General features: G+C 42.1%; 1 pseudogene; it reads left to right on the top strand.

Moving 5' to 3' along the window:
* The first annotated feature begins 3,852 nt into the window (after positions 1-3,852).
* On the top strand, positions 3,853-5,613 carry LOC116544193 (annotated as a pseudogene).
* The last annotated feature ends 7,126 nt before the right edge of the window (positions 5,614-12,739 follow it).

Here is a 12,739-nt window from a genome sequence, read left to right on the forward strand (position 1 = left end):
TGTGTGTGTGTGTGTGTGTGTGTGTGTGTGTGTGTGTGTGTGTGTGTGGTGTGGTGTGAATTTCTCTCAGGAAATACACTGTTAAGTACTTCCTTATCTGGTCAGTATTGCTCTTTCCTTTGAAACTAATTGTTTAAAAATAAATAAAACCTATTTTAATTTCCTTACATTTCCTTACAAAATGTTTACTGTTAGTTAACAATAAAAAGTTGTCACTTTATAAAATAAAATTGACATTTAAAAAATTGTCATTTCTACTGAAGGAGATAGAGACACAAAAAACCCTTCAAAAAAGCAATATCCAGGAGCTGGTTTTTTGAAAAGATCAACAAAATAGACCACTAGCCAGATTAATAAAAAAGAAAAGAGAGAATAACCAAATTGATGCAATAAAAAACGATAAAGGGGATATCACCACAGATTCCACAGAAATTCAAACCATCATCAGAAATTATTACAAACAACTCTATGCACACAAACTAGTAAACCTGGAAGAAATGGATAAATTCCTGGACACTTGCCTCCTCCCAAGCCTAAACCAGGAAGAAGCTGAAACCCTTAACAGACCCATAACAAGGTCTGAAGTTGAGGCAGCAATTAATAGCTTACCACCCAAAAAAAGCCCAGGTCCAGACGGGTTCACAGCCGAATTCTACCAGACATACAAAGAGGAGCTGGCACCATTCCTTCTGAAACTATTCCAAACAATCCAAAAAGAGGGAATTCTTCCCAAATCATTTTATGAGACCAACATCATCCTGATACCAAAACCCAGCAGAGACTCAACAAGAAAAGAAAATTTCAGGCCAATATCCATGATGAACATACACGCAAAAATCTTCAATAAAATACTGACAAGCCGATTGCAACAGCACATCAAAAAGCTTACCTACCATGATCAAGTAGGCTTCATCCCGGGGATGCAAGGCTGGTTCAATGTATGCAAGCCTATAAATGTAATTCACCACATAAACAGAACCAAAGACAAAAACCACATGATTATCTCAATTGATGCAGAGAAGGCCTTCAGCAAAATTCAACAGCCCTTTATGCTAAAAACCCTCAATAAGCTAGGTATTGATGGAACGTATCTCAAAATAATAAAAGCTATTTACGACAAACCAACAACCAATGTCATACTGAATGGGCAAAAACTGGAAGCATTCCCCTTGAAATGTGGCACTAGACAGGGATGCCCTCTCTTACCACTCCTATTCAATATAATACTAGAAGTTCTAGCCAGAGCAATCAGGCAAGAAAAAGAAATAAAGGGTATTCAAATAGGAAAGGAGGAAGTCAAATTGCGTCTATTTGCAGATGACATGATTGTATATCTAGAAGACCTCATCGTCTCAGCCCAAAATCTCCGGAAACTGATAAGCAACTTCAGCAAACTCTCAGGATACAAAATAAATGTGCAAAAATCACATGCATTCCTATACACCAATAACAGACTTAAAGAGAGCCAAATCAAGAACGAACTTCCATTCACAATTGCCACAAAGAGAATAAAATACCTAGGAATACAACTAACAAGGAACGTAAAGGACCTCTTCAAGGAGAACTACAAGCCACTGCTCAACAAAATAAGAGAGGACACAAACAGATGGAGAAACATTCCATGTTCATGGTTAGGAAGAATAAATGTCATGAAAATGGCCATACTGCCCAAAGTAATTTACAGATTCAACACTATCCCCATCAAGCTACCAATGACTTTCTTCACAGAACTGGAAAAAACCACCTTAAACCTCATATGGAACCAAAAGAGAGCCTACATAGCCAAGTCAATTCTAGGCAAAAAGAACAAAGCAGGAGGCATCACACTACCAGACTTCAAAATATACTACAAGTCTACAGTAATCAAAACAGCATGGTACTGGTACCAAAACAGAGATATAGACCAATGGAACAGAACAGAGGTCTTGGACGCAACGCAACATATCTACAACCATCTGATCTTTGACAAACCAGGCAAAAACAAGCAATGGGGAAAGGATTCCCTGTTTAATAAACAGTGTTGGGAAAACTGGCTAGCCATGTGCAGAAAGCAGAAACTGGACCCCTTCTTGACACCTTACACTAAAATTAACTCCAGATGGATTAAAGACTTAAACATAAGACCTAACACCATAAAAACCCTAGAAGAAAATCTAGGCAAAACCATTTAGGACATAGGCGTAGGCAAGGACTTCATGACCAAAACACCAAAAGCATTGACAACAAAAGCCAAAATAGACAAATGGGACCTAATCAAACTCCACAGCTTCTGCACAGCAAAAGAAACAGTCATTAGAATTGGCAACCAACAGAATGGGAAAAAATTTTTGCAGTTTACCCATCTGACAAAGGGCTGATATCCAGAATTTACAAAGAACTAAAACAGATTTACAAGAAAAAAACTAACAACCCCATTCAAATGTGGGCAAAGGATATGAACAGATACTTTACAAAAGAAGACATACATGAGGCCAACAAACATATGAAAAAATGCTCATCATCACTGGTCATCAGAGAAATGCAAATCAAAACTGCATTGAGATACTATCTCATGCCAGTTGGAATGGTGATCATTAAAAAATATGGAGACAACACATGCTGGAGAGGATATGGAGAAATAGGAACGCTTTTACACTGTTGGTGGGAGTGTAAATTAGTTCAACCACTGTGGAAGACAGTGTGGTGATTCCTCAAGGACCTAGAAATAGAAATTCCATTTGACCCAGCAATCCCATTACTGGGTATATATCCAAAGGATTATAAATCGTTCTACTATAAGGACACGTGCACATGAATGTTCATTGCAGCACTGTTTACAATAGCAAAGACCTGGAACCAACCCAAATGCCCATTGATGATAGACTGGACAGGGAAAATGTGGCACATATACACCATGGAATATTATGCAGCCATCAAAAACGAGTTTGTGTCCTTTGTAAGGACATGGATGAACCTGGAAACCATCATTCTCAGCAAACTGACAGAAGGGCAGAAGATCAAACACTGCATGTTCTCACTCATAGGCGGGTGTTGAACAATGAGAACACATGGACACAGGGAGGGGAGCACTACACACTGGGGTCAGTTGGGGGAAATAGGGGAGGGATAGTGGGGGGTGGGGAGTTGGGGAGAGATAGCAAGGGGAGAGATGCCAGATGTAGGTGACGGGGAGGAAGGCAGCAAATCACACTGCCACGTGTGTACCTATGCAAAAATCTTGCATGTTCTTCACATGTACCCCAAAACCTAAAATGCAATAAAATAAATGGAAAAAAAATTTTAAAGAAAAAAAATTGTCAGTTCTAATACTGTAAAAGTCTCTAACCGTTTTCAAAAAGACTGGTCTATTATTGCAACACTGTTTACAATAGCAAAGACCTGGAACCAGCCCAAATGCCCATCGACGATAGACTGGATAGGGAAAATGTGGCACATATACACCATGGAATATTATGCAGCCATCAAAAACGATGAGTTTGGGTCCTTTGTAGGGACATGGATGAACCTGGAAACCATCATTCTCAGCAAACTGACAGAAGAGCAGAAGATCAAACACCGCATGTTCTCACTCATAGGCGGGTGTTGAACAATGAGAGCACATGGACACAGGGAGGGGAGCACTACACACTGGGGTCAGTTGGGGGGAAATAGGGGAGGGACGGTGTGGGGTGGGAAGCTGGGAAGAGATAGCAATGGGAGAAATGCCAGATATAGGTGATGGGGAGGAAGGCAGCAAATCACACTGCCACGTGTGTTCCTATGCAACAATTTTGCATGTTCTTCATATGTACCCCAAAACCTAAAATGCAATAAAATAAATAAATGGAAAAAAAAAAAAAAGAAAAAAAAATATCTTTCAAAATCCTGAAACTTTGAAAACTGTTCTGCAAGATTTGTGGAGAGCAAGGCTAGATTTTTCTTTCTAAATGGCCAGGTTTGGTGTTCACTATATTGTATAAAGGGACTTTTACAATGGTTTACATTTCAAAATATATAATTAAAAATCAATAATGGGCCCGTCCAGTCCAGCCCCGTCCCGCCCGCCAGCCATGAGCTCCATGCGGTTCAACAAGGGCTCCTCGTACCGGCTGCCGGCCGAGGTCAAGAACCGGCTCCTGTCCAAGTGTGACCCTCGGAAGGAGGCAGAGCTCCGCAGCTGGATGGAGGGACTCACCGGCCTCTCCATCAGCCCTGACTTCCAGAAGGGCCTGAAGGACGGGATTATCTTACGCACACTCATGAACGAGTTACAGCCAGGCTCAGTCCCCAAGGTCAACCGCTCCATGCAGAACTGGCACCAGCTGGAAAACCTCTCCAACTTCATCAAGGCCGTGGTCAGCCACGGCATGAGCCCCGTGGACCTGTTCGAGGCCAGCGACCTATTTGAGAGCGGGCACGTGACGCAGGTGCAGGTGTCCCGTCTCGCCCCGGCGGGGAAGGCCAAGACTAAGGGGCTGCGGAGCGGGGTGGACATCGGCGAAGTACTCGGAGAAGCAGGAGCGGAACTTCGACGACGCCACCATGAAGGCCGCCAGTGCGTCATCGGGCTGCAGATGGGCACCGACAAATGCGCCAGCCAGTCGGGCATGACCGCATACGGCACGAGGAAGCATCTCTACGACCCCAAGAACCACATCCTGCCCCCCACGGACCACTTGACCACCAGCCTCCAGATGGGCACCAACAAGTGTGCCGGCCAGGTGGGCATGACGGCTCCCGGGACGCGGCGGCACATCTATGACACCAAACTGGGAACCGGCAAGTGTGATAGCTCCTCCGTGTCCCTGCAGACGGGCTACGCGCAGGGCGCCAACCAGGGCGGCCAAGTCTTTGGCCTGGGCCGGCAGATATGCGACCCCAAGTACTGCCCGCAAGGCACAGTGGCCGACGGGGCTCCCTCCGATGCTGGCGACCGCCCGGGCCCAGAGGAGGCCCCTGAATAGCCCCCTTACTACCAGGAGGAGGTGGGCTACTGAGGCTCCCAGCACGCTCTCTCCCCACGCCGTCTTCCCGTCTGGGTTTCTGGGTTTTTCTGTGTTTTCATCTTTTCTTTATTAACCTGTTCAGTGCTGCCAATCAGCCGAGGGTCTGAGTGGTTCCTGGGATCAGGTAGCAGGGCTTTCCCACGCTTGCCTTGATCTTTCGCAGGACTGAGCCACCGGGCTGTCGTGGGGAAGGGCTCAAGGCTGTATCCTGATACCTGTAGGGTCAGGGTCCCTGCTGGCACGTCCAGGCTGTGGGCCGAGCTGTGCTGGGGAGAAGAGGCCTGGGCTTGGAGGGACGGGTCCCTGAAGATTTCCGGTTGCCTCGTCTCTTCTCACTTTTGTCACCCGATCAGTTTGTGGTTTCTGTACCCGCAAAAGTTTCAGGAAGTAGTAACAAAAGAAAAATACTTTCCCCCCCGCCCCGAGGAATGGGGGGGGACAGTGGAGAGGGTGCTGGGCAATGAGTCCCCTGGAAAGGGGGCCTGGCCACAGTGCTAAATGTCTCAGGCTCCCAAGCGGCTGGATTTCCCTAGGACCTTCAGACCTGCCCCTGGGCCTGGTGGGGAAATTGAAGCCTGTACAATGAAGGGGAATTCTGAGTTGTTGGGGCTAAGCCTGACCCTGTCTCCATGCTACCACGCCCTCCCCGTAGCCTGAGTGGTTTTTTTTTTTCAGTTGCTGCTGTTGCACAGGCTGGAGTGCCGTGGAGCAATCTTCACTCACTGCACCTCCGCCTCCCGAGCTCAAGGGATTCCCCTGCCTCAGCCTCCCACGTAGCTGGGACTACAGGTGCTCCACCATGCTGGCTAATTTTTGTATTTTTAGTAGAGACAGGGTTTCACCTTGGTGGCCTAGGCTGGTCTGGAACTCCTAGCCTCAGGTGACCCGCCTGACTCGGCCTCCCCAAGTGCTAGGATTACGGGCATGAGCCACTGTGCCCGGCCCCTCCGTAGGTTTTCAGGAGCCCCAGCCCTCCTCCTCCCCTCCTAGGCCTGACCAGCTATACTGCTCCATCTCCTCGGGCACCACACCTGCCAAGTGCGGCACAAGTACCCAGGGGCCCTGCTGCATGACATCACGTGAAACCCAGCTGTGGACCACAGGCAATAAAACCTCTGTTTGTAAGAAGAAAAAAAAAATCAAAAATGGTTTTTATAAGAACAGAAAATCTACTGTACATGTATTTTTTTAATCTATGTCTTCTCACCTATTTTATTCTAAATTTAATGGGTAACCATTTTAAAGGATATTAAAGGATTTGTATTTTGATCATTATATTGAGCTCCTAACTTCATTCTTATTTTATGTTAAGTAATCCAGAATAACACATTGTTACCAAATAAACCAACATTTCCCAAACAGGTGTTATTGGCCATACTGGGGTTCAGAGAACATGATCCCCATGGCCGGCACTTTGGCAGGCTGAGTGCTTTAAACTAAAGGAAAGCCAAGGCCTCACTGACCTTCTGCTCTCCTGTCTCTCACTCCTCTTTCTTCCCTGAAGTGCAGAAAAGAGCTTTCTCTGAAGTCCCCTTATCTTCCTAAAAATAGATTTTCCAAAAGCAAGCTCAGTGGTATGAGTCCACTGAACAGGAATCTCAACAGCCAGGGAAGGTTAGCTGTGCTGTAGGAGAAGAGATTGGAGGCAACCGAAGGACACCACGCACCACACCCAGACTTTGTCTCCAGCTGCCGTCCATTCTTCTAAGGGGCTGCTCCAAGACAACTTTTATTAGCTGAGAGACTTTATCTGCATAACAAGGCAATCTTTATTCACTCACACATTGTTTTCTTCTCATCTTCCCGCAACTTTTATCCCCACGACCCTCCGGAAGCCCCACACCCCTGTTCGTTTCTATAGCTTGGGATGTTACAGAAGTTGCAATCATCAGATGCTTTTTCGAGGCTCACATTTTGTGGGACTCCCGTGTATATGCACGTAATTAAAATGATCTTTCTCTTGTTAATTTGTCTACTATTAATTTATCTCATAGACATGATGATCAAATCTTCAGAGGCTAAAGAGAGTTTCCCCTCCTGTACAATTCTGGAAAGCCAGCCAGGAGGCCAAATCACTCTGTTCACTCCAGAGGCTATGACTGAGAGACTATGGGACCTAACAAAGACAGCAAAAGGCAAGATTTCTCACCATGTCAGTCTCCTGGACTTATGCTAGTAGTGGTCAAACTGTCTCTGTTTGCAGATGACATGATCCTGTATCTAGAAAACCCCATTGTCTCAGCCCAAAAGCTTCTTAAGCCGATAAGCAACCTCAGCACAGTCTCAGGATACAAAATCAGTGTGATAAAATCACAAGTGTTTCTATTCACCAACAACAGACAAGCAGAGAGCCACATCATTAATAAACTCCCACTCACAATTGCTACAATGAGAATAAAATACCTAGGAATATAGATAACAAGGAAAGCAAAGGATCTCTTCAAGAAGAATCACTGCTCAAGGAAGCTACTGCTACAAACCACTGCTCAGGGAAATCAGAGAGGACACAAACAAATGGAAAAATATTCCATGCTCATGGATAGGAAGAATCAATATTGTGAAAATGGCACACTGCCCAAAATAATTTATAGATTCAATGCTATTCTTATTAAACTATCATTGACATTCTTCACAGAATTAGAAAAAAACTATTTTAAAATTCATATGGAACCAAAAAAGAGCCCATATAGCCAAGAAAATTCTAAGCAAAAAGAATGAAGCTGGAGGCATCACACTACCTAACTTCAAACTATACTACAAGGCTATAATAACCAAAACAGCATGCTACTGGTACAAAAACAGACGTATAGACCAATGGAACAGAATAAAGATCTCAGAAATAAGACTGCACATCTACAAACATCTGATCTTTGACAAACCTGACAGAAACAAGCAATGGGGAAAGGATTTCCTATTTAATAAATGGTACTGGGAAAATTGGTTAGCCATATGCAGAAAACTGAAACTAGACCCCTTCCTTACACCTTATACAAAAATTAACCCAAGATGGATTAAAGACTTAAATGTAAAACTCAAAGCTATAAAAGCTCTAGAAGAAAATCTAAGCAATACCATTCAGGACATAGGCACAAGCAAAGATTTTTATGACAAAAATGTCAAAAGTAATTGCAACAAAAGCAAAAATTGACAAATGGAATCTAATTAAACTAAAGAGCTTCTGCACAGCAAAAGAACCTATCATCAGAGTGAACAGACAATATACAGAATGGGAGAAAATGTTTGCAATCTATCCATCTGACAAAGGCTCTACAAAATTCTATCCAGACTCTACAAGAAACTTAAACAAATTTACAAAAAAAAAAAAAAATTAAAAGTGGGCAAAGAACATGGACAAATACTTCTCAAAAGAAGACATTAGTGTGGCCAACAAACATATTAAAAAAAAAACTCAATGTCACTGATCATTAGAGAAATGCAAATCAAAACCACAATGAGATACCATTTCATACCAGTCAGAATGGTGATCATTAAAATGTCAAACAACCACACATGCTGGCAAGGCTGCAGAGAGACAGGAATGCTTTTACATTGTTGGTGGAAATGTAAATTAGTTCAACCATTGTGGAAGACAGTGTAATGATTCCTCATCGACCTAGAAATAGAAATACCATTTGGCCCAGAAAAATACCGTTACTAAGTATATACCCAAGGAATATAAATCATTCTATTACAAAGATACATGCATGTGAATGTTTATTGCAGCACTATTCACAATAGCAAAGACATGGAATCAACCGAAATGCCCATCAATGATAGATTGGATAAAGAAAATGTGGTACATATATATGATGAAATACTATGCCGTCATAAAAAGGAATGATATCATGTCCTTTACAGGGACATGGATGGAGCTGGAAACCATTATCCTCAGCAAACTAACACAGGAACAGGAAACCAAACACGGCATGGTCTTACTTAGGAGAGGAAGCTAAATAATGAGAACATATGTACACAGGGAGGGCAACAACACACACTGGTGCCTGTTGGTGGGGTTGGGGGAGGGAGAGCATCAGGATAAACAGTTAATGCATGCTGGGCTTAATACCTAAATAATGGGTTGATAGATGCAGCAAACCACCATGGCACCTGTGTAACAAAACTGCCCGTCCTCCACATATATCCTGGAACTTAAAATAAATTAAAATTACATTTTTTAAAAAGTGAGATTCTGTCATTTTCAACAACATGGATGGAACTAGAGGTCATTATGTTAACTGAAATAAGCCAGGTGCAGAAAGACAAGCTTTACATGTTCTCACTAATTTGTGGCCACCCAAAATTAAAACAATTGAGTTCATGAAGATAGAGGGTAGAAGGGTGGCTATTATGGGCTGGTTGGGATAGTGTGGGGGAAGATGGGAAAGAATTGGGATGGCTAATGGGTACAAAAATAGAATGAATAAGACTCAGTATTTGCTAGCACAGTAGGGTGACTATAGCCAAAATTCATTTAATTTTTTTTTTTTTTGAAACAGAGTTTCACTTTTGTTACTCAGGTTGGACTGCAATGGTACGACCTCAGCTCACTGCAACCTCCATCTCCCAGTTTCAAGCTATCTCCTGCCTCAGCCTCCTGAGTAGCTGGGATTACAGGAGCCCGCCAACATGCCTGGCTAATTTTTGTACTTTTTTAGTAGAGACAGGCTTTCACCATGTTGGCCAGCCTGGTCTCGAACTCCTGACTTTAGGTGATCCACCCACATTGGCCTAATTGTACATTTTAAAATAACTAAAAAAGTATAAATGGATTATTGGTAACACAACAGATAAATGCTTGAGGTGATAGATACCCCATTTATACCAATGTAATTATTACACATTGCATGCCTATACCAAAATATCCAATGTAAACCATAATACGTACACCTACTACGTACCCACAAAAATCAAAAATATGAAAAAGAGTAGATATCATAAAGCAGAGAGTAGAATAGTTGGCAGCAGAGATTGGAGAGGGGAGAAGAAGGGACAGAAGGGACAAGGTTGATAAATAAGAATAGTTACAACTAGATAGGAGAAATAATTTCTGGTGCTCTATTTCACAGTAACCTGGTGATGGTTAACAGAAAGGTATTATATATTTTTAAATAGCTAAATGAGAGGTTTTAAATGTTTTCACCACAAAAATGACAAACGCAGGAGGTGATGGGTTTGCTAAATATCCTGATTTGATCATTATACCACATATATATGCATCAAAACATCAAATTTTACCCCATTAACATGTACAATTACAACTAAATAAATAAATGTTTTTTAGAAGTGAAGAGTTTTTTTGCCAGGTGTGGTGGCAGGTGCCTGTAGTCCCAGCTGCTCTGGAAGCTGAGGCACGAGAATCACTTGAACCCGGTAGGCGGAGGTTGCAGTGAGTGGAGATTGCGCCACTGCACTCCAGCCTGGATGACAGAGCAAGACTCTGCCTCAAAGAAAAATCAAAACTAAAGGTGAAAAGTTTCTCAGAAAAACAAAAATTGAAAGAAGTTGTTGCCAGTACACCTCCCTTGCAAGATATGTTAATAGAAGTTCTGCAGAAATAAGGAAAATTATATAGGTTACTTACTCAGATTTACACAAGTTTACAAAGAGAAGGAGGGAAAGAAAGAAGTTAAAATAAAATTTTTACTTTTTTTTTTATTATTTATTTTTTTCTACAATGAGCCATGATTGTGCCACTGTACTCCACTGTCGGTGACTTTTTATTTTTAATTGACCTAACAGATAACAGTTGGTTCAAAATAACAATGTATTTGGTGATTATTGCATATGGAAAAATGAAATTCTATGATGGCGATCATAGAATTGTAAGTGACAGAGGGAGGAATTAAGGATACTGTTATGAGTTATGTACACCACCTGTGAAGCAGTATAATGTTATTTTTAAGTGGACACGGATTAGCTATAAATATATATATCAAACTCAAAGAGAAACACTAAAAAGTTTTTTAAAGTATAATTTGTATGCTAAGAGTGGAGATCCAGTTGAATAAAATAAAATGCTCAGTTAAAACCAGAGAATGTAGAAAAGAGTGGAGGCCAAGGAGAAGAAACAATAGCAATTTGTAGAAAACAGTAACAAATATAGTAGATATTAACCCAACAATATCCATAATCACTTTCAATGTAAACAGTCTAAATATGCCAATTAAGTTACGAAGATTGTTAGAGTGGATTAAAAAAGAAAGACCAAACTATGTGTTTTTGTAAGAAACCCACATAAAATATAAAGGCAAAGATAAATTAAAAGTAAAAGGATGGGCTGGGCATGGTGGCTCATGCCTGTAATCCCAGCACTTTGGGAGGCCAAAGTGGGTGGATCATGAGGTCTGGAGTTCAAGACCAGCCTGGCCAACATGGTGAAACCCCATCTCTACTAAAAATACAAAAATCAGCTGGGCATGGTGGTGTGCACCTGTAGTCACAACTACTCAGGAGGAGGCGGAGGTTGCAGTGAGCCCAAATTGGGCCACTCTACTCCAGCCTGAGCGACAGAGCAAGACTCCAATCTAAAAAAATAATAAGAATGAATAAAGGTAGATCATGTGTATTAGTCTGTTTCTGTTGCTATTTTTAAAATAATACCTGAGACAGGGTAGTTTATAAACAACAGAAATGTATTTCTCATAGTATGAGAGTCTGGGAAGTGCCAGATTAAGGTACAGACAGGTTCGGTGTCATATAAGGACATGTGCCTTATTGCTGCCTTCTCACAGGCTGGAAGGGCAGAAAGAAACAAGTGCTACAAATGCTGAGCCCTCACATGGCAGAAGCTTCTAAAGGGAAAAAAGAGACCTAGTTAGCTCCTTCCAGGTTCGTTCCTCTTTCTCAACATTACTTTGGCTGCTCACGGTCTTTTGTGGTTCCATATAAAATTCAGGATTTTTTTGGTCAGGCGCTGTGGCTCACACCCGTAATCCCAGTACTTTGGGAAGCCGAGGCAGGCAGATAATGAGGTCTGGAGTTCAAGACCAGCCTGGCCAACATGGTGAAACCCTGTATCTACTAAAAATACAAAAATTAGCCGGGCATGGTGCCACGCGCCTGTAGTCCCAGCTACTCAGGAGGCTGAGGCAAGAGAATTGCTTGAACCCAGGAGGCGGGGGTTGCAGTGAGCCAAGATTGTGCCACTGCACTCCAACCCAGGTGACAGAGCGAGACTCTGTCTCAAAAACAAATAAATAAATAAAATTTGGGATTTTTTTTTTCTATTTTTGGGAAAATATTCAAATTTTAATAGAGGTTGCATTGAATCTGTAGATCACTTTGAGTAGCATGGACATTTTATTTTTTTCAACAAATTTAATTGTGTATATTTAAGGTATGCAACATGATATTATAAGATCTATATGGGTCGGGTACAATGAGTCTTGCCTGTAATCCCAGCACTTTGGGAAGCCAAGGTGGGTATATCATCTGAGGCTGGGAGTTTGAGACCAGCCTGACCAACATGAAGAAACTCCATCTCTACTAAAATTACAAAATCAGCCAGGCATGGTAGCCCATGCCTGTAAGCCCAGCTACTCAGGAGGCTGAGGCAGGAGAATCACTTGAACCCAAGAGGCAGAAGTTGCGGTCAGTGGAGATAGGGCCACTGCACTCCAGCCTGGACAAGAACAAAACTCTGTCTCAAAAAAAAAAATAAATAAATAAATAAAAATATATATATATATATATATATAGTAAAATGGTTACTATAGTGGAACAAATTAACATATCCATCATCACATTAGTTACCC

Source organism: Sapajus apella, unplaced genomic scaffold, assembly GCF_009761245.1.
Source record: "Sapajus apella isolate SASKATOON/1434 unplaced genomic scaffold, GSC_monkey_1.0 scaffold209, whole genome shotgun sequence".
Lineage (NCBI taxonomy): Eukaryota > Metazoa > Chordata > Mammalia > Primates > Cebidae > Sapajus > Sapajus apella.